General features: G+C 36.9%; 1 long non-coding RNA gene across 1 annotated transcript; it reads right to left on the reverse strand.

Moving 5' to 3' along the window:
* On the reverse strand, positions 1-27,693 carry LOC110398402. The gene is made up of 2 exons (XR_002438365.1): positions 27,037-27,693; positions 1-346 (listed from the first exon to the last, which is right to left on the reverse strand). It is a non-coding gene; the product is annotated as an uncharacterized LOC110398402 (long non-coding RNA).

The following is a 27,776-nucleotide window of genomic DNA, read 5'->3' on the forward strand; positions in this document are numbered from 1 at the left end:
TCTATTTTCTCTGTTTTCTGTTTGTTTCAGTCATTTTGCTATACTAAAAATTGTTACTGCCTTCTGATTGCAGATTGAAATCATTACAAGCTACTTCACAACAAGGATATGGAACACTCTTCTGAAAAGGGGAAACAGATTCCAGAGGTTCACACATTTATAAGCCAAGAAAATACCAGGCTAAAGTTTGCCCCAGATATGAAGAGATGATAGAAAATCCAGTTATCCAGACTGGGAATTGAGACAAATCAGAATGGAGCCACTCTGAGGGATTTGTGTCTGAACTGGTCTCTTCCTTTCACAGTCAGAGAAAAGTAGGTACATCAGCTTCTCCTGAAGCAGTAATCTAAAAGAAGTCAGAGGCATCATGTCAAAGTTCTGTTCTCTCCATTCTATCAAAACAGCATATAAAAGACACCTAAATGAGACAGGAATCCTGTTCCTGTGCCATTATCTCATTGATCTGGGGGCAAATTCCATTTTCCTGCCTCAGTTTATTTCTTTCATTCACAAGTCTGTCTTCACTTGATTAGGAGGAACACCAGAGATCTTGGCCATAACAACTGTAAAGTACATTGACCTATAAATCAACCTTATATTATTATAGCACAGACAAATAACCTTCCTCAAAAACAAAAGCACTATACCTTGAGTTATGTACTGTTTTAAAATAAAAAAGTAAAATGTAAAAGCAAAAGTATTAGAAAAATGCTTTTCAAAGCATTACAAAACAGAAAAAAAAACACTTTTTCAGATTGCTTTTCTTTATCTCTGGGAATCAGTGTGTTCACAAATACAAGAAGGCACCCTTCAAAAGCCTCCAATCTTCTGCAGTTGAGAGTCAATGACAGCATCAGAGAAATCATAGCTATCCATATGCACACCATTTTTTCAAAATCAGAGAGTAACTAGTGCTTTTAAAGTTGTTAGAATACTAAGGTTCCCACTGTTAATTTTTTTCCCTGAAGATTCTGAAGACATTTTTTATTTCTTTTTTCATTATCTGTCAGCATGACATGTATATTGCCAGGGAGAATGAGATGGGGGGGGAAAAAAAAAAAAAAACAACAGTCCTTTCTGTGAAAGGCAGAATCCGATGCTGGCTCTCCAGGATTCACTATCAGAGTTGTAAAGACTTGTTTGAAACTCACCGTTACTCCACTGCTAGTACAATAGCTCCAAGCACTATCCATTTGTCTTTACAGACTAAATATGAAGACTGCATCTGCAGCATAGGTTGTTATCAATATGCTAAGTATCACTGTTACCAGGAAGAAAAGTAACAGCGGATTTTGCCCCCCAAATTTATCAGGATTACTCGCAATGAAGGAGTAGCCATAGGATTATGAGCATCACTGACTTTTTCTTCCAGTTTGCTACAGTTACGGATATACAGGTCAGGCTGAAAATGCGTTGTTTTGTTTTTTTTTTAAAGATTAAAACATATGTATGGTTTTTGTCCCGAATTTTTGTGAGTAAAATTCAACTAACATTTAAAAAAATCTGTTTTTATTAACAAATGCATAATAAAATATCAGCACTAATATTTTGAAACAATTCAAACTCCTTTTTTAATGAGTAATTCAAACATAAAGAACTGATGTGTCTAGCACTATACTTAAAAATCAAGAGTAGCAGAAGAAAATAATTAATAGGACAAGAAAAGAAATCAAAGCAATGGTATTTCTCACAGAAACTAGCCTCTATGTAAAAAGTGTATATATCTCATTTAGTCTTCCTAAAGCAGTCATCTCCTAGAAGATGAACTAGGATTGTAAGAGAAGAGCCATACTAATGATCTACTGTGTACATTCTCTTTTAGGACAGATAACCTCTGCTAAGGTTATCTAATCTATCAAATTCCAAATTCAGGACAAAAAAAACAATGTAAAAATGACAATTCTTGTTACAGCTTACATCAGTTGAAACCTGATGCCAGTAAGAGTCCAGATTTCGTTGGTTATTCCCCACAGAGGAGTTATAATTCAGTGGAATTTTTGCCCGTAAGGGTGGCCCACTTGTTTTAAAGAAAGCAAATAAAATAAGCAGTAAAAATAATATTGAAGCCAGAAAGATGAGGCATATCTTGATTCCACATAATGGGCATTTATCTCTTTAAAGCTGGCAAATAACATTGCTGTTACAGCTAGCACAACCTAACCAACATGATATTCTCATGTCAAAAATCAGGCAAAAAAAATAGCAGTATTCCGTTTAAAAATAAAAGTAATTGGCAGAATAATTATATTCCATGACCTTGTCATAAGTAGAAATATTTTTCTTCTCATGGCAAATGGCTTCAATTATAGACTTAGTTACTGTTCTTTCATCAATTTTTCAATCTGTAGTCAGACACACTAGAGGACAAGAGGAAAGGTACAGCTATGAACTGACAGAAGAAGCCAAGGAAAGCTTTAATTTGCTTTTTAAAGTATGTGCAAGCTATGATTTTTGAGAAACAGACCAAGTCCTTTCAAACACTCTGCTAGGAGGCATTGATAAAGTAGACGACTGCTTTAAACATCATGTCTTGGATCAGCTTTTAGCAAACCAGAACAGGAATTTAGGGTGTAGCACTCAAATCTTGAACTGAAAGATTAACTAATACCACAGAAAAAAAACCCTCCAAGCTTCATAAATAACCAAGAAAAACCTGACATTCCCTAACACTGGCAACTAAAGCATAAATGAAGCAAAGATTGTTTGAAATGAATGAGAAACGGGAATAAAATACCAGACAATCATAGAATCGTTAAGGCTGGAAAAGACCACTAAGTTCACCTAACCCAACCATTAACACATCACCACGATGCCCCCTAAACCATGTCCCTCATTGCCACAAATGAACGATAGTACAGATCAAGAAAGCAACGTATTTCCAACCATGTCCAAATACTTGTTAATATCCTAAAAAGCAACGTGGAGGGGAAACAAGAAACAACCAAAACCACCACCACGTAAAAACTAGCAAGCCCACAGAATATTAACATGAATGAATGAATGGTCTGCCTGCTAATGGAATGACCACTGTCTTGGCCACGACTAGCGACTAACAGACAAGTAATAAGTAGCACAATCTGATCTGAGTGAGATGAGAAAATTATGAAGTCAGAATTGTAAGAACCATGCATTCCACAACTATAGGATACAGGTGGGCCTCTAATGTGTGCTGAGCAACATGCTGCTCTGATTCAGCAACAGCCACTGCAATATGTCACCAGCAGCGTGTGTGAGAATTTTAGCCTCTCAGGTGCCAGATGCTTGCCTAATGACTTACCGTAAGTTTCCTTCTTCTCAATGGGCAGGAAGGCTACAACTCCAGAGCAACACACAGCACTGGCATAAACAGTCTTCCACAAATTTGCTCATACAAACTTTTTTGCCAATGGAACGAACTAACATGAGGTTATTTTTATGGTCTGAATACTCTTGGTTTTCGATGGGTATAAACAGCTTTACTGAATCATTACCATCTAGCCTGTTTAAAAAATATAAAATTATATACAGTATACTATAAACAATTAGTATCCTATCAGTAGGATGCACTAGTATATTATATAATACATATCCTGTCTAGTCTATGATAGTTACAGTAGCAGTTACAGTAACTCCTAGCAGCATTTTCTCTGTTTGCTTTTCAATTAGAGTTACAAGACTAAGTGGGCTGGCTGTAAAAATGCCCTCTGCTATTCTGATTACTTCTTTTATGTTACCTCACCATCTGCTTTTGAAACTGATTCATGGCTGTCTGGTGCTCTCGTGAATACCAGCTGACTGACTGACCTTACTTCGATGTTATGCTAGAACAGCAAGTGGTAATGCTTGCTATACTTCTCGCTAACAGTCAAACAAGACTTGTAATAGCTTATATTTGAATTATATTCTACAGATTTTCACTGAATTGCTTTCATTATCTGATTCTGATGTCAATCTTTTTTAAAAGCTAATTTATTAATGCTCTGGACCAGAAACCCCAATGAAGACTTCAGATTGTTTAGCATCGCTGCTATACAGACCATATAACTCTTGCCAAAATGTTCAGGTCTCCATTAATCAAGTCACACAAACTTCAGTACAAGGCTTCTCTCTGTTGAATGCCAAAGCAGGACAGCTAGTCTGCAACAGCATTTTATACTACGTAGCAACAACAAACTGTCTAGTAAATAACAAGTTCACATTTAGGAGCACATGACATTGAAGGCTGATGCAATCTGACACACTCAAGGGTACCATCCTTTTACCTGTGTAACACTGTTTTAATTTCTCACACAATAGCTGGTAATCTTCCAATATTTTATCCTTTACACATTTTTTCCATTAATAAGAAAATCAGATTTTTGCATAAGTGTAAATTTAAAGGTAAGAATATTAAATACTTCCTAGAAGAAGCTGACAATTTAAGTACAGCTTTTACTACTGAAACTCAGAAACTATTTTCTGTTTACCCACTCAAAAGTGAACAGATGTCGGTGATAGCTCTGACATATAGGTCTATTTACTTCACTTTATTCTCACTGGAACAACGGTCTGTGTTACACAACAACCTACTGTGCAGAAATAATATAATACAGCATAATTAGGAGCCTTCATTCACCCAACTTACTGGTCAGAAGAAAAAGTGTAAAAGACAAAATGATACAAATATATATAATAATGATACAAATATATATAATAATTCTTCATGAAAAAAGAGCAGGCTATAAATTCTGATTAGCTAGATTAACACAGGAAGCTTTTCTCCCCCATCCATGGCAGCCCCCAGCTCCCATTTCAAAAAAAAGAAAGCCTGCAGGTGCATTTCAAGGTAGCTTCACAATTTCCAAAGACAAGATTTGCTTTAGTTCTAAGCAAGCTGGCATCAAGGGTTCTCACTATCGCGTTTGGAATGAGAAGCGTATCAAGGTACAGGACAACAGTGAGATAATGGCCCTGTTCCTAATGGCTGTTATCTTCAGCGCAGTGCTCCAAACCTTGTGGTTATTAGCACAGCAGATGGTTGAGATTTCTGACACCTGTCCCAGCAGTTTTGTTTTTGCTACAGCTTGCAGAAATTCATACACAAAAGCTATTTGTCAAAAGCTAATTGACAAAAGCCAAGTTGGGTGAAATTATATTTGCCGAGAATAAATTTATTGCAAATAATAGTCAGATCTGAGAAAGGAAAAATTTCTGACTGGTATAGATCACTTCTCCCTGGATATATTAAAGGACAAAAAAACCTAAGAAATACATTCCAAATCATTAAGAGTCTATTATCTTGCATAAAAATAATGGGCAGCTTATAGCATATTACTAGCTGTTTAAGATTACTCACTGACTGGCAATGGTTTCTGATAATATTCTCATATGGGTGCTTTTACCATGGTTTTGTTTCTCAGTTTCTACTTCTGAAATGTAGAAAATGTAATTTGTTTAAACCTTTAGTACTATATGGAGAAATATTAAAAAAGAGCTGTCCAGAGGTACCTATAGGGTACCTCAGTTTATCTTGAGCTTTGTTTTAAAAGGAACTAGTTGCAGTGCACAAATTTTCCAAGCTACTTCAATTATGTATTTGTTTTGCTTTTTTAAATATTCTTTTTACAGTGTCACTTTAGTCATTATTGTAATTAGTTCTGGATGAAGTACACAAACACATAAAAATAACAATCATAATTTGGAAGATAGAAGAGATAAACCTCAAAAATCATAGAAGATTATAGAAGAAGATAGTAAAAAGGCAGAGCTAGAGTAAGAGAAGAGGTGAGAAACTTAAAAAAGCCTGGAGCAAGTAAAGATACTTTTTCACTGAGAAATGGACAGATAAAAGCCTTGCCTAGCACTCGTGCTTCCTCTCTGGCAGAAGTACAGCAAGAAGATATGTGGGGATAGATTGTTCACAGTCCCTCCTGACACAAGAACTATTGTGAAATCACAAGACGGATCCAGAACAAAAACAGGAAGATAGTTTTTTTTTAATGTAAGGGCAGCAAAACCCTACAGCTCCTTTCACAGAACATTAGAAGTTTAAAAGAGTTCAAGGGCAAACTGGACAAATTAATGGAAAATAAAAACATTGAGAGTCACCAACACACAGAATTCATATCTAGGTAGGGATGTCCTTCAGCTAGAATTCCTGGAGGTCAGTCAGTAACAGACTACAGTGAAACTTTCTCAACATGTCACATAAGTGGGTAGGAAGAGAGTGAAACAAGCCTCTGGGCTGATCTACAGTTGTCCCTATGCTCACAGCCACTTTCATTAGTGAACTAAGTAATCACAGACAACTGATTTGGACATCCTAAACACCACTGAACTCACTTATTTGCAAATATATTAATAAACTACTTTTAATCGGTGTTCAAGTGAAACAACACAAAAATAGTAACAAGAACTCTAAGAAGACAGAAAGTTCTAATCTGTTCCACACAAAATCTGCAAATATGTTAAAACATACAAAGAACAGAAAATCCCCAAAGTAATGTCAAGCTGTGCAGAAAGATGTCTAGATTTTTTTTCCTTGCCAAACACTTTTGAACAGATAATGCAAATTAAAGCCAAAATATTTTGAATTTCATTCTTGATGCCTCAAGGGAGTCTCTGCAGAATCCTACCATTGCCAACTCCCCATCTCCTACTGGCACATCAGAAAAGGTACTGCTCCAAGCAATTAAGGAGATAGTGATGCATTGGAGAAGGCAAAGCCCAGCCACAGAGGTTAGTTCGCTGGGAATAAAGACCTGATGCACCACCACGTTTGGACCAAGTTTTCTAGTCCCCAGGATTTACCTGAAAAAAACAAAAGCCTCCTATAGGAATCAGACACTGACTGTGAAGAAACAGTTTGAAAATAAAAGCCCAGTGTAGCAAATAGCCAGGATTCAGTTATTAAGTGACATTCTCTGTTATTTATGAACACACTTAAAATCATTAACTGAGATGATAAGCACTTTGAAATACAGCACAGAGCATGAGAAATCTCCTGCACAAAGGATCCGTAAGAAGGAGATGACTCAGCCTGGTACAGACACACAGTCAGGACCATCTGGCTAGCCCATAACACCTGAAAGTTCATTTGCTTCTTACATGCATCTGATAGAACAGATGGACCAAGCACAAAAGCCACTAGCTTCCTCCATCAGCTCACTGAATCTCTAGTGGTTGCCACTTGAACTTCAAGGGTAGCTGGGACGACGCTACCCTATAATACACATTTTCAAATCTTGTGCTTTCCTGATAACCACAAACATGAAAACTTGTCCTCAGGGTGCTTCCTTGTGCCTGAAAATGCGCTGAGTTGTTTCCTAAAGGTGCAAACTGTTTCCAAAAAGCACATCATAGCTCCTCCATCATGCATAGAGGAGCTACGATGAGACCTTAATGACAAGAATACTGACAAATACAGGGAGCTATGTTATTTTCTATCAAGAGCTAACAGCTATCCCCACAGTACGTGTTCCACAACAAAATGCTGCAATTTACTGCAAGCTTCTTAAAGGGCCAGTTAAACCACAGGCATGTGAAACAAGATTTAGGCAGACTTGTACAGCAAAAAAAGTGCAGAACTGCATTTGAGAAGAAATTTTTATATAAAAATATAAATACATATAAATAATAGTTTGTTCTCTGTCTTAGAAGACAGGTCTACTTGGATTATGCTGCAAGTATACTGCACTGTATATTGCCATTCCGTGCCCACTTAATTACTGTGGCAACAAGGAATGATTTTGAGGAGAATAATATAAAATGATCTCATTCAGTATTCTCACTAGTTGAGGAGAACTCAGAAGCTGAAGTAATTTTAATGTAGTACACAGAATAAACTCTGCTGTAATTTCTAGGCTATTCATTTCAGTCCCCAGTAGCATTTACTGAAATGTCATCAGTTTAAGTTAGCTTTCAAAAACTCTATAGTCTGGGACTTTGGAACAGCACCTAATTGGTATTACTTTACCAATAAATGTCAAATTAATCAACATCTGTTAAACAAATACAAAATATAATACAAGTGTACTTTGTATGTTCTTTGTTCTGAGGTAGATGATAACATTATGAAAAACGTAAGCGGTATCTGACTCTATTAAGGTTTGCTAATATATATGAACCTGATACAGAATGCAATGGATATGTCTAAACCATTCATCCAATCAAAATTCTATAAAACAGAGACCAGTTTATGAAGTGGCATCTTCATTCTGGGGAAAAAAAAAAGGCTCTTCTTTCTCCCCCCCTCCTTTTTTTTTTAATCTGAGCAAGACAAACAAAGCAAAAACCAGTGATAATTATGCTCAAAAAACAGTAAGCTCGATGGTAACTGCTGTAAGAACTTCAGCCTGCTGAATTTGAGCCAGATCATGTTGCTTTCTTTCCTATTTTACTATTGCTCTCGGAATTAAAAAAGCAAAACATTTTGGTTCATGTTTGTTTTTTTTATTTCTCCCATGTGTTTCATATGACATGAAATTCCATTTTTATAGACCTACATTAGTGAAACAGAAGGCAACTGGTTCAATCTGTAAGAACATGAGTCTGCAAAACACTGAGAAGGGCAGAGAATACCATGCAGCATTTACTTCTGACAAGAAGAATGACTTTAATGTCCCTATGCCACTCTCCTCACAACTTTCTTTCTACAGGGGACATTAATCAATGTGTGCTGCTGACAGGGTAGCAGTTGTCAACCCTCCTGGTTGTTATACTGCCATAGCGCAGCTTCACCCAGAGCTGACCTCAGGTGCAGAGAGAACGCTCACTGTATCAATTCTCAGTGGACAGATGAGAGACACATCCGCTCTGCTGCAACACCTTTGTGTTTAGGCTTCATTAGCCACTTCCAGTGATCCAATAAAAATATGGGGAAATGTTTGTTCTTTCAGTGCAAGTCACTTGAATGCAATTTAAAAATAAATTTTAAAACCATTTTATGTTTAAGAATGATCCAGCAACTCGTAGAAAAGATGGCTGAAGGTTGCTCATCAACTGTTTGCAGTGATTACTTCTTAGAGCATTTGGTATACCACATCTGTTCTGTGTTTAGTGAAACTGCAACCCCAGATGTTCTTGTAAGATCCTATTTCTTCCACTGAGTCACAAAAAAAATGACAGCACTACCATCGTTGGGAAATTGATGAAGAACCAGATACCAAATGACTCACTATAATTACACAGGAAAACCATGGTACTACAATAAAAACTGAATTTTACGAAATCCAACAAATTCCAAACTTGTTTCTTCAACACCAAGTCAGTCTCCCTCATGTTCGGTTTTCATTTCCTAGCTCATCGCCCAAATTAAACAAGCAAGAAGCAATCTCAGGCCTCATGCCCTGAAGCTTTGATTTAATCAGGCCAAAGTACCACAAATGGAGATGGTGCATCTACACAACGTAATCAGGATATTTTAAAATCAGACAGACTATAATCAAAAATTTAAACCTAGTTTGCCTGTAGAAGGCAAAGAAAAGTGCAATAGGAAATACAGAAAAGTCTAGTACATAAAGATTATTCAATGCAAAAAGTAAATTCAAGAATGAAAAATGAACTTAAATTACAATTAAAATTCACCTTCTCAGCCTCTCCCTTTTCCTTGAGTTTTAGCATAACAAAGTTTACATTTTAATGTAGTTTATTGCTTTATTCCTCTGACACCAGATGGCGCATTTTAGAGCTTGCAAAGTTATTTTTTCCAAGTGTTTTCACTTAAACTCTGCATTTTTTATGGGCATTCAGAAACATTTCAGAGCCACAATTATCATGGCTTTAATGTTCATAAAAAATACTTTAAACATTTTGAGAGATTCTTAGTAACTTCATAGATGTCATGGGATTGTGTGCATATAGCCCATATGGGAACTGCTTAATCAGAATGCACGCACTTGCATTTCATTAGCAGTGATATGTGCAACACTTCTGGATTATCCTGGTGTAAGGGTTCATGTGAAACCTCTCACAGAAATGAGAAAGATTTTTCAAGCAAACCTTGCTGATGGCACTGATGAGATCTGGAGGCTACCCTCTGAAACAGAAAGGAGAAACTGGCTTAACCTATAGGCATTAAATAGACCGCTTAGCTGAAACAAAGAAAGTCACAGCCAAGTGAAAAAAATGCCAAGAAGGGTTAAACTTGCATTATGTGTTGAAAGAAATTGTTTTCTGAATGTAGAGTAATAATTTTTATTTAAAAACAAAAAGCCACAGCACTCAAGTGGAGGGCATTGTTATACTGCAATCACATGTGCATACAACCCAAGTCTATTCAAAAACACCTCGGAAACAGCATAATCCAAGAGCAGGGTGTGCCATATCCTTCTAATGCCCCAATTTCTTGGATAAAACCCAGTCGCACTCCAGTTCTCGCTCCCTCTAAATAGTGCATCAAGACAGCTGAATAAGAAAGCTTTAGCAATCTAAAGTGTGAGCAACAGATATTTTAGAATCAAATACAGGCCGTACATTATAGTGCAGGCCTATCGACAAGAAAAGAGCTGTAAGCTACAGAGGAAAAGAAAACACAGCAGTGGATAGATTATGAAATCAGCTTCTATCTTCTCATTCATAATCAGCTTTATTAAATTTCCTCAGGTTGTGTTCTCAGTACACCCTAGCACACAGTTTTGCAAAATAAATACACCTCTCCTTGCAAGCTTACCTGCTGGAATACAGCACTTCCCACCAATTCAGAGGCCCACCAACCACAGACTGTACAGCTAGACAGCTGAACCACGCTTCCTGTCTCCCTTCGCTCTCTTTCTGACAGGAGAATAACTGAGAAGTAAACAGAGTATAGCTTTGCTCTGATGTGCAACAAACTGAATAGTAACTGTCCCATTTCAATCATGATTCAAAAGGATGCCATAAGCACAAGAACTCACAGCATGCAGAGTGACAAATCAAAGTCCTTTACGTTGATCACCAGTCTGGTCTATGCACTACTTAAACATGGCAAAACAAAGTTTTCCACTGGAAGCAGGCCTGGAAGAATACATCTGATACTCCGAACTTACCAGATGCTGAATTAAAAAGCTAGATAAACTTCCTTGAAGCAAATACTACTGCTACAGACATAAAGCGAGTCTTCGCATAGTTGAGGAGCATAAAGCTTCAGAAATTAAAAGAGTCTAGTTCTTAAGTTGTCAAAGAAATTTCATCTGGAAGCTAACATTTGTAGAACTTGAGTTAGAGATGGAAAAAACTGTATCTGCATTTTTATTAAAGGATGGGCATGACAGAATTTTTTGCACATTGCTGCAATATGAAGTTATTTACATGAGAAAGGTGGAAAATAATAGTCACTACATCTGTAAATAAAGCAAAGAGCTTCCTGGTAATATTTCACTAAACATGTATGTCACTTGAAAAGTTGCCTTCTATTATTGCTATGGAAACTACAACAGACACAAAGAGCACAATAACACTGTTTGATAGAGCACATTCTCAGCTACAGAGCACTATTTTCCAACAGTCACCACTACTAGCTATACATTTTTGCAGCAATGAACAAGGCCTGCACACTGTGCTCACAGAAATTTGCACAAGTTGGGATGACCCACTGTTCCGCTGTTTTCCACACGGAGGAATTCAGTGACACCCCTTTGCTTCATATGTACTTCCATGTCAAACACTATTTTGTCAGACTGCCCTTCTGCTGCCATCTGTCACACGGCAACAACATGCAACAGGATATTGGTGGCAAGGTTCAGCCTCTACTGCCGTAACACCAGCGGCTGCCTCTGATGTTGTGGGCCAACATAGGAGGCATTGCTTTCAAAGCAGTTCTCATACAAGATGGGATTCTCCAGTCTACCAGTGAAGATAGGACAAAAACATAGGTCATCATGCTGCTGCTGAGATGCACCCACACAAATGGTCCCACGCCAGTTCTGCTGCAACAAAAAAATCTAAAAAAGGCAGATTTGTCCCTTCACAACAGGCTGGAACATTTCAAGCCCCTCTCCTTGACATTACTGTACAAAATCCAGCTCTAAGATTGTGCCCGTTATTGTTTGACATAATTCCCAACAGGAAAAAAAACAAACCCACAAATGTTTACTACTAATGTGAAAATTGATGCTGTTAATTTCTAAGCTTTCAGTGTATGTCAACATCAGAAACCTCAAAGATCTTCGCTGATTTGCTTTTCAGTAAGCATACTATTCCACTGCACGCTCATAACTATTAATCTGCGAAACATTAGGCAAAAGAAAAGCAAGAGAGTATGCCCGTGTTAAGAAATTCTAAACAATACAGAATAATATGCAAACCTAAGACAATTTTCACTGTGCTATCCCTCTGGTGCTTTTGCTATTACATGGTAATAGCAGTAGCATTTCTCAGCCTGTTCAGTTAAAACTGACCAGGTGCTAGTTCTATCTCAGTGCAATATATACACTAAATATACAACGTGCTGAATTCCATAAAGCTTGGAGAACTGCTCCAATTTCACACTGGCACCCAAGTGATATTCAGCCTTGTTCCTCAGTGGGTGACAGACCTAGCAGCAGCAGGAATTGCTTTTTTCTCCAGGGTTGCAGCAGGGGTGGCAATCTGACTTGCACTGTCTGATTTACAGCTGGAGTCCTTTCCTTATCGACTGTGCTATGGAGTCACTGAACGTACCAGAGATAAACAGAACTGCTGTTTCTAAGCTACTTTTCCTCCACAGTTTGTGAGGTTAAATTAATTTGGAAAACTGCTTTTAATACTTATTAAATGGCACTCACTACATGAAAACTTTTTTTTTTTAAATCATTGCCCAGCTGCTTCTCTTGTAATACAGGCCTACATTTATTACACAATAAGCATCAGCAATGCCTAATTGACAACATCTTCACCCAACGACACAACAAAAAGCTTGTTACTCTTGTTTTAGTTCTCCTCTGTTGCCCCTCCAAACAGAGCAGATTTCTTCCTGTAATTCTTACACCCAGACTTCATCTAACACATGAAGGTAGGGATGTACATAAATAGTTTAGAAGTCACATGCCTCAGTCAATACAAGCTATGAAGTATTTAAATGTTAATTTCAATATTGAATTCCATAGTGTACTAATTTTGGATTTCTGATTTATGCAGATTTGGCAGAGGTGAAGCCTATATCACCATTTTTTTAAATGGAATTTCAGTAGAACATTGTTACAGCATGTTAAAACTAAAGCCCACCTTCCCCAGCCTCCTACTAAACAAGTTGTATAAATGAAACTAAACTGCTTAAAAATTATGTACATACAAAATAACAAGTATAGGGTTCTGAAACAAAAAAGAAAGACTTTTTAAAAACAAAAAAATATGTATTTAATTATATCTTCACCTTTGCCAAATTACCACAAAGACTTTTTTTGTCTCAAAAATGATTCTAAAAAGAAAAATAGTGATCTTCTGTGAATATATTGTTTTTTAACTAGTGTCTTCTTCTCAAAAGTGTACCACTTGGCACAAAAAAATCATCTTTGTGTGTCATATGTGGTTTAGCTCACAATTATTTAAAACACAGGCTTTCCGTAAGCCCATTTCCTGACTGTTCAAGTAGATCATTCTAGAGGAGTTAAATTCATACTGAAAAAGCAAAAAAGGTTAGATTTTCACTACTACCTTCCTACATTCAGATATTCTGGCACTGCAACTGAGCTGAGTCCAAGCTCTTTTTCCCCTCTTATTTTGGAATAGGATATCAGGCCTGTCTCTTAGATCAGAAGTAATAGCTGTTGAGTTCATTGTATCTGAAGATCATTTTTCACTCCACCTTCAGCAATGTCTATTCAAAAGCTGACCAACATCTGTTGTGTAGAAAGCGTAAATTCTTTATGGGAAAATAATTGAATTGCTAGACAGAGGGAACACCAATATGAAATACACTGCCATTAATTCCTTTCCCCACTTCCAAAGTTCACAATCTGCTGTGAGAGGTTTGTTAGAATGATGTATGTATTTAATTACATCCAAACGGGAAATACAATAGGTTCCAAAATTTTAAGCATACTATAGCTATTATTACCACATATAATCTGTGATTCACAGAATGACCCCTCTATTTCTCCAATAATACAGGAATTTCTATTTCTCCACAGTTCATTATTTTACTTCTTTCATCTTAATTCACACATAGCTCCATATATCTTCACTAGTCAACAGGAAGAATAGAACGCCTTGTTCTCTGTCTTCTTGGCAATCCTCTATAATGAATGCATTGAGATAGGAAACAATCGGAGATCATTGTAGGAAATATAGTTCTATTACTGCTGTAAAACTTTACTCCTCAAGTCCCCGAGTTCCTTTTACCGCTTGAGCTGCTGAATAGGATGCGCAACAAGAAATTTATGAGTAACGCTTGTGTACTTTTGTAATTAAATAAGCTGGGTAAAGACAATCCAGAAAGCTCCCAAGCACACGATATACATATATATAAATAGCCTAACACTCCTCCTGTGCAGATAACTTCCCCAACTTTCACATAGGTAAGTACCTGAATATGAGTCAAATTGCAAATGCTAGTTCTACTTCTTCATAACTGCTTAGTTCCAACCACTAGTAATCCTCATCAGTAATTTATTCCATTTGATTTCTGAATTTTATTAGGCATCATTCATATCAATCATATAGTTTCAAGATACCATTTCTTGTTATGCTTTGCTACATAGAGCAAAGTAACTAGAAATCACCATATAAACATTGTTCATTTTCATGAGTTAGATTCAGAGCTCTAGTAATCTCCCTGCAGAACACTGGCATTTTTTTTTTATGTCATCTTTGCCCCCAACAGTGATCATTATCCAATATAGTTCCACTGATTCTTTGAACTCCTTCCATTCAAAGAGAAGTTCACCCTCTTTTAAATATCACCCATCTCTTCCCTCCTAGTCTGCATTTCTAGATAAAAGATATCACATTTGGTGAAATTAATGTTTGATATGTAATAAAAATTTAAAAAGATATTCTAAGAAAATTGCATTGCTAAGGGCAAAACAGTCATTTCTCACTGCATGGACAGTTATTGCTATGCAACTCAAGTACAGAACATGTTAAGAAAGTTAAAAGCTAATACAATCCATTTGCTTTCCAATACACTTATTCTACTTCTGCATTTCACATAGCTATTAACAAAAATTAAAATAGAAACCACTTCAATCTAGCCAGAAAATAAATTATTAAATAATCATAGTTCATTCCCTCCTCAAAAGCCTCTTCCATCATTTAATACTCAGAACCAGTACATCCAGTAGATACAACTGGATTGCAAGGCATACTTGAAAATGAAGATTGCTAGACTGTTCAAGTTGTATGATGGAAATCCAATAAAGTACTTTTGAGAGTCCATTCTGTAAGAGAAAAATATTCAAAAGGATTAGTCTTATCTCCTGCCAATCCTAGATTGCGGGACTGATGCTGATGAATATTTTGACACATTTCACTGTAAACATACTACATATGGCACTTCCCATTATTTCTGAGAGATGGACTTGGGAGGGCTCCCTGTTGGGGCTGTAATGGCCTATTTCTTATTACTGTCCATTAGTTGAGAAGCAGACTCCCATTAATGATACCATACTGCTTCCAGCATGGTAGGCTAGCTTGGTTCTGTGTTAGCTTTACCATTTCTATATGGTGCTGACCTGTTGTATATTAGTATTTGTACAAATACTGTAACAATTCCAAGCAAGTCCTCCAGTGTCTTCTTTTGGACTTCATCAAGACTGCTCACATTCTAGCAGAATAAAGTCAAGAAACTTCAACCTTCTGGCTCTTCTGGACTGGAATATGTGTTCCATTAGAAAAATGACATCACTGTCACACTGCCTTCCACATACTTCAATTGTATTTTCTCTATTTTCTGTAACTGCATTGCACACTTACCTTAATACACCAAACAGTTTCAAGCCTATTTATAACAGGTACATGCAGATAACATCTATTTAGTTCTAGTGACTGCTTCCTAAGGTATGTTTTGTCTTCTGACTACATTCCAACTGCAAAAAAACAATCAAAGTGAACTACAAAATGTAGCCTGTATTAAATGCTCTTATTTAGAGAAGGATAAAGTATTTCATTTGCTTGGATGGCATATTCTTTTCTTTGCACTACACTGTACATCTTAAAGATGAACTTTAATCAAGTTATGTGAAAGAAGGTGTGTTTTTTTTTTTTTTTGAGTGGAGAGATAGCTACATACTGATGATTTCTTTCTGCAAGGCATGACTCTTTGAAATGGGGATGAAGTACTGCTCTTAGTCAGCCATTCCCATCATGCTTTAGTGCATCTTTAAAGATACAACTTTCCATTTCCAGTTTTCTCCATAGAAAACATTAGGTACACCCCCAAAAAAGTTGGAGAGGGAAGCCTCTGACACAGCAGCCACCATTGTCTCTCCCCCTTCAGCATTCTATGGCTGCTACTTAAATAAAGCTGCAGCAGGACAATTGCTGACTTAAGTTAAATCTATGCCTTGGCACCATTTAAATTCAATAAACAACACTATTTTTCTTCCACATACAGCAGGAAAGTAAACGATAATCTCCTGGATCCAAAAACATAATTAAAATTCTTCTCAAAAGAGGTCACTGCCTGATCAAGTTTCCCCACCAGCTTCTTTTTGAACAGACGTATGTTAGCCCTTGATAGCATAATTATAAGTGTATCTGTCTTAAAGAGAAGGATTCCTAAGTTGGCTATTCATAACTTAAAGCTGCCATTTCCACACAAATCACTTCAGTGTACGCATAAATATGCAAAGGAGATTGCAGAAGCTAAGAGTAGTGAAGACTACTTTTATTTTTTTCCCCCCTAAGAGTACAGTTTCAAGGAAGGTAGACAGTGTCACTCAGTTAATACAATTCAAAGAACAAAGCATGGAAGTTATGCTATGCTTGTCAGCTGTGGTAAAGTTTGTGCACAAATATATAAGAGGAAAATATAAAACACCATTCAAACTGCTTTGGAAGCATAGAAATGATCAACAGGTTGTATCAAACTTAGAATATCAGGGATTTCTGAATATAGAGCTATGTTCTAAAAAAGAAGTATTGGTAAAAACAAAAATTTCTAACAACCAGTCTGTTTCTGATTTTACTAATGATCTACTATTTAGAGTGGATACTAAGGTCCATTAGCAAACTATCAGAAGTACAGAACTCCTCTCATACTACATCAATGACCAGATGGGGGACATTAAACTGCATTTTATCTGTGCCTTTCTTGTTATCCAGAAGTTTGAGATACATATTTTTGGCAAGCAGAAAGAAAACATGCAGAACTCTTCTTCAAAATCACAGAAATTAAGTTCAAGCACATTCTTAGTATGTGTCTTCCTCCACTTGTATATGAAGAATGTTCCGTGCTCAAATTTGCAACGAGGAATTTTATTGACATGAAGTAATTCCACAATGCACGTGCTCAATATGAACAGAGACCATGTCTGTGTCAGCCACTGAGATACAAATGATGTGCTGTCCATATATGTAACAGTGTATAAAAACCTCTTAAGATAGCATTAAACGCTTAGCAAAAGGAATTTTCTTTATCTGAAAACTTGGCCCTTTTGTGTCATGTCCATTTTACATTCCATGTGTCAGAAATGCCTGAACAGAGTACTTTAACCTTGATAAGACTGAGTGGAGCTTTATTTATGATCTATTTACCTATATATATGCCAGCAACGGCAAATCTTTCTCTTTTAACATTAAAGGAAACCATTTCCTGGAAGATCAGTCAAGATATGAAGAGTCATTCTTTACTTCAGAAGTGTCAAACTTGAAGAAAAATAATTTGAAAGGGTTAGAACATGTCATCAGAGATGCACAGCAAAACCTTCAAGCAAAATCTTAAAGTTCCAAGTAATCCTCCTGGTTTCAAAAAGACTGTATTTACAAACTGCTGTATAGGAAAATGAAGAGAAGAGGACATATAGGACTTGATGACTGCAGCTGAAATTCTGAAGTCATAGCAAACGACAGTAAATCTCAAAAATGAATGCATAGATAAATCCTACATTTCAAGAAACAACACACAAAGAATTGAAGTAAGCAGCAAGCTTTAAGATGAACATCACTGTAAACATGAGGAAAAAGCACAGGAAGCATTACCAACTGATTGTGATTAATATTCTTCATGCTGATGACTTTGATGATCCATTCTGTGGGATTAGATAGGAAAGTATGGCCCACCTTAACAAGTTAATAAGTACCATAAGCATTCTGGGCCATATTCTACTGATTAGAATAACAGGGATGCAAAGGACTACTTTTGTAAAGAACTGTAATCCATTTGCACAAATCCTTTACATTTAGGTTAGCGTATTTTCTGAAATGAGCTTCAGATCCCATGGGGACTTTGACACACATCAGCCACATCAGGATCTTGAGAATCACTTCCGGATTACACAGAAAAAGAGTGGAAAAAAATGCAATGCACTGGAAGTATTTACTGCCAGAATTCCAAAAGGTACCAGATGGGGATTTGAGCTCAGTGAGTATACTGACTTATGACACAGTAAGGTTAGCAGGCAGTCTTGCAGTCATGAAAAGAGTCAAAAGAGATCTGTAATTAACTCTTATGCTGTGGAGTAGGAAAAGAAAAGTAGAAAAAAGTCTTTAGTTAAAATTTTAACTGTGATGGTCTTGAAAATATTATTCAACTTGTGCCTAGAGGAACTAATCAGGAATTGGTATCCCATAGATAAAATGTTAAAGATGTAATATATTTAAAGATAATTTGGATAAATACTGATGAAACTGTGTTTATTTCACACAAAGTGCTGAAATAGCATTAGAGAGCACTGAAGACGCTGCAAATGTGCTGGGGTATAAACTGTTCTGTGCTTTCAATGATGATCACAGCGCGAGTAGTACTCCTTCATATGTGCAGCCATTACATAAATCACTGACATCTTTCTTTCCCATAGAATTAACTCATTCAGAAGGAAGTCAGCACAAGGAAGGAATGTCTTCTATACGAATACTGTGCCTGCCTCTGCTTAATTCTGAAGGAATTCAAAGGCAAAGGCATTTCAAACCCACACCACCAAGGGTGCCACACACCTACCTGTAACCAATTAAGAAATTTGTTGTGCCAGACAAAAATCAGGCAGCATTCTTTTGGCCCGTTGCTATGATGACATAATACATAAAATCATTGATAAAAGATATAGCTTCATCCATTGTGTTTTGCTATTGACGACCTTGCAATGTCTTGCAGTTGCTTATTTTGATTTCCTAGAGAGACAATCCGGCATATCTAGCCCACCCTTGATACACGTGCTTGTTCATTCAGAAGGAAAAAAAACACACTGGAGAGAGCTATAAAAAAGTTGGGTGCTCTAGATAAATCACCTTTTAACCAATATATTTTTTGATGTAATACTGTTTTCTAAGTTTCTACTGAAAATATCGTAGAGTTAGAAGATTAAGACTTATCCTGCAACTGCCTTGTACCATTAGTTTCCATCATTTTCCTTTGAAATGAAACAAAACTGTTTGTCTCTTTTACTTTCTTCTCCCTACAGCTTATATTTTCCCCCCAAATATTCTAATAGCTAATACATTTTTAAAATATGAAGAAATAAAAATATTGCAAACACTGAATTAAGTTTTAGAAAAAATAATATTGAAGTTAACTATTTAATCAAAGAAGCATTTTTTTGGAATAAGTAAAACAATCTCTATGTGAAGATTAAGCACTTAAATTTTCTAAGTAGAGCACATTGTATTGAAACAAACAGAAAACTTGCAAAAATAATCATGGATTTATTTAACTCAAAGTCCTGGAAAAGAAAAACAGTTTAGTTCTCTGCTTTCAGTAGTTCTAACGCAAGAAAATCACATTTTACTCATGTTTTAAAAACGTCCACCAGCTATTCAAATCAACAGGAGCAGCTTTCCCAGCAACAAACTACAACACTAAAAACCTGTGAGTCTACTCGCTGAAGCACTGAACATTTTCTTCCTAATCCTGAAAAGTACTTCGGTACACAGTGCTCAACTTCTAACAGGTAAGAAATTGCATTAAATTCAACGAGCTCCATTATTTTCCAGAGAACTGACAGCAGTATGTACAACTACAGAATCACTGTCATTCATATTTAATTCTGCTAACTACTACTTGCGCTTCAGAGCTTTAAGATCTGATCTTAGCCATAAAAGTGAAACTGCATGTCATTTTGCTCCATCTTTGCTGGAAAAATTTTGATTAAGATTTATTATTTGTTCACATTTTTGATTCACTGATGAGCCCTTGTTTTCATGACAAGCAATACAGGTACCTGGGAATACATTTGATTATGGCTTAGATAATTTATCACTAAATTGTCTGCCTTTAGGCAGAGGCAAGTAAGAAGCAGATGCTTCTTTTCTTGAAGACAGGCATCCCTTAAGCACATGCTAGATGCAGAACTGTAACACCTACCCACTTCAGCTAGTGACAGCCAAAAAGTTGCACACAAAGTTTAGGAGCCTGCTCCCTGATAAACAGTTCTCTCCATTTCGTGATACTAGTTGCTGGAAAACACAGAAAACCCAAAGCAGACGCCATTTCTTCTTTAAAAAAGAAAACAAACAACAACAAAAAAAAACCAAGTCACACACAGAAGCAAGTTAATAATGCAGACATCAGCATGGATGCACATGTACAGCAGGTACTTTCAGCAATAACCTAATATCTAACAGGTGCATGAGCATAAATCAAGACCTAATTTATTATGGACAACAAATGGTTCTTCCACAACACCCTTCTCAACTTCTCATATTATAATTGAAGAGTAGCCTCTCTACAGGCAATCAATATGCCAAGCCAGATGGCATGTACTTCTCAGATTTCCAGACATCAGGACTCTGCAGCTCAACCTTTGGAGCTAGAAAGATTGCTCCTAACAGTAACAGATTTAAAGAAAGAGCATGAATATTTTACAGCACACAAAAGTGGAGAACATAACTGAACTTCATTTATAGTCAGCTAGTCACAGCCAGACACGCAATACATACCTGTGATTTTTCGACAGATGATAGATTTTTAAGAACAGTCCTAGCACTCCCTTGTATTTTTTTTTTAAACGTTGGACCCATCTTGGTGTAACATTTATCCTATTTGCTCTTACGTAGCTGCATATTAGCAGTAGCGTCATGCGTTTTCCTCTCATTGTGATTGGATGAGAGAAATACAGAGCTAAAAATAGAAGTGCCAGTATTTTAAAACAGACAATTTCTTATCTCCAGGTAGCATTACAATATTTTTCCCCAGGGTTTTGAATCATTGTCCATCAGTACTTTAAATTTGAAGCTTTATTTTCAGCCACTCCATTGCTCCTCCACATGACATTTCACATAACAAGACTTGAGAGACTCAGTCAAATTACTAGCTACTGAGATTGTACTACTACACAGTCAGCTACACATCTGCTTACTAAACAAAGCTTCTGTTACTGTACGTTACAAACAATACATCACAAACTACCCAATGCTAAGGCCACATTTTCACCTCTTCTTTTTAGCACTCTCCCTGAAAGAGAGAAAGAAGAGTTAAATTACTGAAAAAGCATCTTCAAATAAATTTCATTTCCTTCAACATCGTATACACAGTCCAACAGGTTTCAGATCAGGTGAGAAACAAACTATGGAATCACACAATAATTATGGTTGGAAAAGACCTCCAAGATCATCTCATTCAGCCATCCATCTACCACCAATATTGCCCACCAAACCACGTCCCCTAAGTACCACATCTATGCTTTCCTTAAACACCTCCGAGGATGGCAACTCCATGACTTCCCCAGGCAATGTGTTCCAATGCCTAACCACTCTTTCTGAGAATAAATTCTTCCTAATATCCAAGCTAAACCTCCCCTGGTGCAACTTCAGGCCATTTCCTCTTGTCCTGTCAAGTGATACAAAGTACAGGATGGTCTCTGATTCCCATACCAATAGCAGCTGTGTAGTTCACAAGACTGTATCTGAGGGGTTAATGAGCAGCTTTTCCCCTTCTTCCATAGGGTGAAACCTGAATTGACCCTGCCTGCCATTCTATTCCACTAAGCAGCTCATGCAGGAGCATATACTATGAGCTCATTTTGTGTGTACTCATCATAAGAAATACCAGATGTTCCAAAAAGAGAAAGAATGATTTAGAGAGAATTTATTTAAGCAAGAATAGTGTTTGAGGCAGTGAGCATTAAGTAGATAACAAAATATTATTTTAGTCTCAGCTGGTGAAAGGGGAAGGTGTGATATTTAACCACACTGCAAGGTTAGCACTCTGCGTGGCAGCTGGCAGACACATCCTGTAGAAACGTAGCCTGCCAATACTTTGCTTGAAGACTCCCTTTTGCTTTAATATCAGTCACAGAAAACAAACATCAGCCAAGTACATTTCTATTTTGTGCTCTGTACTGTGCACTGGTGTGTGGGATTATTTTTTTGTTCGGTTTTTAGATGAGCAGTTTATAGGAATATCAATATCATTACTAGCATCACAGCTCAGCGGAGGGAGAAGAAATTTCAGGAAAAAATACATGGGGCATTATCCTAAACAATTACTCTAGGTCACAAGCCATATGTTAGGACAGTCAGATGACAGAATGCAGTACGAGAAGTATGATCAACAACTGCAAGGGAACTGGGTTGGAAACTTCAGTGGCCACAGAATGCAGAGAGGATGCCACTAATTAGACATGGAAGTAAAGGATGCATTGTTCACTGTTTTGAAAACGTGCCTCAATACTTAACATAACACTTGACTGCCAGATTAAGGTTAGTATTTCTTCGAGTCACAACAACAATACATTCAAGTATTACATTGCAGTGGTTCCCTATCCTCTTATCCTCATATGCAGCAAAGAGGTAGCTCTCCTGACTGACAGATTTGGTCCTTCTAACTTGCAGAAGGAATGAAAGTCCCACAGTGTTGATAAAAAGATGCCAACTTAATAACATACACTGGATGCACACATTGTTCCAGCTCAACTCAGAGAAATTTAGAGAAGCTCTGCTTTTATTTGAACAAAATAAAGACCAGGACTGTGCTTCAAGTATTTTGCAGTATTTTCTTAATCTCCTTTAGACCTCTTTGTGCCTCAAGAATCTCCCAGGCTGACGATGCTGTATGTTCCTTCAACACTTACTGTTTAATGACAGAACTGAAAAGGAAATAACATTATAGACCAGTTTGCATATTTTTTTCCCCCAAAATATTCAAACTCAATTCTAATGCAGTATTACACCCGCTCTTCAGGATTCAGTTTATTCTGTAATAAATCTAACCAGTATAGCAAGAACCTGAATGTTTTCAATCACTTCTCCTTTAAAATTTATAGTAGGAATTTTTTCAGCTCAGATTCTTATTAGAAGCTAGTAGACTAAATAAAACCACAGATTTTAATGTTACCCTAGGTACTATAGAAACATATGATTTTTTTTTTTTAAAAAAAAAACAACTTTCAGACATCACTGTTGAAGACAAATGTTTTTGCCACTCCTTGCATGCCTCTGTGATGCACAAACTAAGTTTACTTAAATAACGCCTAAGAAAAGTCAAAGTAAAAAAAGAAACGTGTGTAACTTCTTATCCTAGGCATGACTCCTATTTCCAAAAGGCAACTAGAACCTATCTTGGTAACTGTAGAAGTAATAACACTAATTTTTAAAATTATTTTCTATTTTTAAAGAACAAAGCTGAGCAGAGCTGGTTTTAGTACCTACCAGAAGTCTCTCTGCACAATAATAAGAGCAGCTTTACAACATGAATCATTTGTCTGTCATATTTCCCATCCTACAATAGGATACTAGGAAATACTTCTGCCACTAGGTCCAGCACAGAAACACAAGATATACTTTTGTTTCTCTTAAACTGGAAGCCTATAAAATTAAATGTTATTCAATGCACAGTACTTGAATTTCTAGAATATATTATAATTTGTAAAAACGTAAACTCTTTCAAGTCTTACACTCCCCGTCCTCAGTGACTGTCAACTACTTTGACAAAACTGACACAGAAATTTCCTTAAGAAATAAAGGGCTTTCAAATGAATACTTGTAAGAAAAAATGGATTTTTTAAACTGTCCTCTGTGTCATGCTGCTTGACCATTCATTACATAAATGCAGAAGTGAGATAGTAAAGACTCACGCTACCTATTTTAGCAAATACTAGCCTGTCAAAGGTGTCAGCAATGCACACATCAGGAGATCAGGCAGCAAACACAGGAATACTGCAAAGGAATACTTCTCAATGTGGAAGTTACATTTAAATTAGCATACAGAATAGTATTAATGCAAACCTTAGTCTCAAAAAAAAAAGGAACTACAAACTTTGGTAATACATAACTTTCTTTGCCTGTAAAGTACACATCCTGACTTTCACACCCATGAACTGTTTCTTCATCACCATTCTGGAAGCCATATTCTCTGCTTATGAGGAAACTATCATTTGTAAACACTTCCACGTACCTCAAAGTCCTATTATTCAGTCTTTTTTGCAATGGAATAGAAGACTTGTGTTTGCATACCAAGTGATAATGTTTAAGAATGCAACTAAGAAAGCACTATATATGCACATGAAGTAGTTACTGACTATTTTTGAGCTATCAAATATCATGGTGTAGCTCAGGCAAATTACCCAGATGCTCAAGATCCAGGTTTGAACTCCTAGTTCACCAGCAGCTTTTAATTTCAGTATTTACCTTAAGCATAACATTTTGAGTGTTTCTCATTACCATAAATCAACCCACAGAACACAAACTAAGTCCTAAACTCCAGAAGATTGGATGAGGTTTTAAAATGACAGATTGCTTCCCAACTCCGAATAATAAATCATGATTAACACAGTAGATACTTAAATAAATAATCTTCTCTAATTCAAGAAACTCTTAAACTTCTGCAGATTTAGGTATTATTATGGTGAAAGAATTGTCAGAGCCAAAACGTACATAAAATACTTTCTAGCTGAACTTTATTGATACTTGCATGTTTCAGACAATATCTGACCCATAGCTTGCAGCAGCAGTAACGTTTACAGAAGGACTTGTACATATGTGATAGAGAGATTTACCCGATCTGCTTCACACTCCAAGAAAGGATAAATCATTTGTCCTCTAAGCTGGGAAGAAAAAAGTCAGCGTTACGTGTGTGTGTGTGTGTGTGTGTGTGTGTGTGTGTGTGTCCATTGTGTTGAAATGGAAAGAATCTTGAATTCCTGAAAGACTTACTCCTCCAGCACACTGTACTTCTGACCCTGACACCCATTAAAGAAGGAGCTTAGAGGCTAAAATGTAAAAGATCATTGGTGCACAGGAGGTGAATTCAGTGGCATGGCATTTAAAAACCACAATATTCAATTTTCTTGACCAGCACGGGACCAAATAAAAAACAAAAACAACCCAGACAAACCACATACATGAAGTCTGCAGGGAGCAGAAACAATGGTCTTTCCAAACAAACATCTGAGGCCACAGCAGGAACACTGCCTGGTCTTGCTCCCTGACAATGCAGTTCAGGGGTCAGCTGGGCATCAAAACTGTTCTGTGATGACCAACTCTTGTTAAAAAAATAAACAAAAAAATCTTCAATTTGGATAAATATATTAGATCGATACAGTCATTCAGGCCCTTGATATAAGAGGTTTCAATATGCATTCCGTGTTCCCTCTTCACCAGTTTCTTACCAGCCACACCGCTACAGATAATAGAGATATACAAGTTTTGTAAGTAAAATAACACTGCCTAGTTAATTAAAAGGATTTTGTAATCCCAAGTGTATCAAATTCACCAATTTTCCAATTACTATCAAAAATTATCTTTTTTCAAAAATTTTGAAAACTTTCAGAGTCAGGACAGAAGGCTGCCAAGTTTGCTGGGGTTAACACAATTATTCTCCTCATTACAGTCAACAACATAAGCAACTACTCACTGCACAACAACATTTTTTTAAATTTTCTTTTTAAGATCTTGCAGCACTCACTCTGTGACTCTATCTTCAGAGTTCTACAATGAAGACTAACCAAATTCTTCCATTTTCAACATATCAAGCTTCTTGAAGTTTGATTACCATCACATCCTTCCCTTTGTACAAACCTTTTAAAGTCTGTTCAAGCCAATAATCAATGAACATTAAAGCAAGTAATTTTTTTAACTTTTATACAGGACTAGATTATATCAAAATTTCATTTCATTCTACAGCACACATAAACCCTACATTTTCTTTTGTTTATATGACTGACCCATTTTCTCCATTAGCTTAAAAATCCTCTGTGAATTATGATACATAGCTTTTTTCTCTTTTTTCCTTTTTTTTGTCATTTGCAATGCATGATTCTTCAATCATGGAATCACTCAGCATTAAAATAAGAATTGTTAAAAACAGTAGTTGTCTGCACATGGTATGCTTTGTAAGTTGCCAACAAAATGCTCGTGGTTTATACCTTGGCAAAGATCGTCACGCACAAGAAGAGAAAATCCCAGTTAAAAAGTTACGTTATTTTCTTTTCTTTAAAGCATGTTTCACATTTAACGTTCTTCCATTACTTTGAATAAGGACAACAGAATTTGAGTCACAGTAAATATTTCTACTACAGTATGTTACATCTTTGGGCCACACAGAGCAAAATTGTACTACTTTTACATAACAACAGTAAGGTTGGTTTGGAATGTAGTAGCATTCTATATTAAAATTAAATGAACAAATGTGGTTAAGTGTAAGATTGTTTCTCAGAAAAGAGCAGTTTCTCACACTCTTTAAACTCAGCTACTAAGGAAGTTAATCATGCTTTATAATCCTACAGAGAACAGAAACAGACAAAAGAAAACACCTGATGTTTCAGAGGAAAACTAACACAAAACAGAAGGAATCTCACCAACAACAAACCCAACAGAATGAGTTTTTCAAGATTCCACAGCTAAGTATCTTTCTTATGTACTAGCAGCTTCTGTCTTTTTATAGACTAGCAACAGGACTGAACTAATTTGCTGATTTTCCTTACCTTAAACCATCGTTAATACTCAAAATTGTAAAATTAACCAGACGCATTAATAACTTGGCAGCAATGCTATAAGGCAACCCCATCTTTGCACACTCAACGTGCTTCCTCTTACCTTCAGTAACCTCCACGAACAAGAATTCTGTAGGAAAGTGCTGAGGATCAGCCTACTCTGCAGTCATCACCACCAACCTCTCTCTTCTTCTTCCTTAGCACACAAAATGAGAGCAGTAGCTCCATTTTCTCCTCAGCAAAACACAATGCTAACAGCACCACAGCATGTTTTATTGCTTTGATTAAGTCCTCCCCTGCAGCTGCTTCTCATTGTAGCAGTGTCCTCACATTGGTCATGCTCACTGCTCCCCTTCCTGATTATCCCTCACGAGTGTTATCTGAATAAGCAGGCACCTTTCCTTTGCCATCTCCCAACAGCATTTCACACAGGGTCCAGCCAGGAAAAGCATCACCTGCCGTGCCTTTTCAAAGAGACAATGGCTGAGAGGTTCCACCTTGCAGCTCTTCTCACAGACCAGGTGTGAGACCCATGGCTTACCAGCCCTCATGGATCCATCCCTCACGATCACACCAGTCATTCTCTCAGGCCACAACTTTCTCAAACGAGGAAAACGTCCCATTTAATTCTGCTCTGTCTATAAACATCAAGACCACGTTTCCAGCACCCTCATGGCCGGAGGGGTTGCCTTAACGCCGTCTGACGACGCGGGATCGGGGTCTCACTCTGCCGGGAGCGCAGCGGACAAAAGGCGGCAGCGGTGGCAGCAGCGCCACCCTGAGGCGATGGCTCGCGACGGCCAAAGCCTCGTGCTGCTCCCGTCATCCCGGCCCGCCTCGAGC

This window comes from Numida meleagris, chromosome 4 (assembly GCF_002078875.1).
Source record: "Numida meleagris isolate 19003 breed g44 Domestic line chromosome 4, NumMel1.0, whole genome shotgun sequence".
NCBI lineage: Eukaryota > Metazoa > Chordata > Aves > Galliformes > Numididae > Numida > Numida meleagris.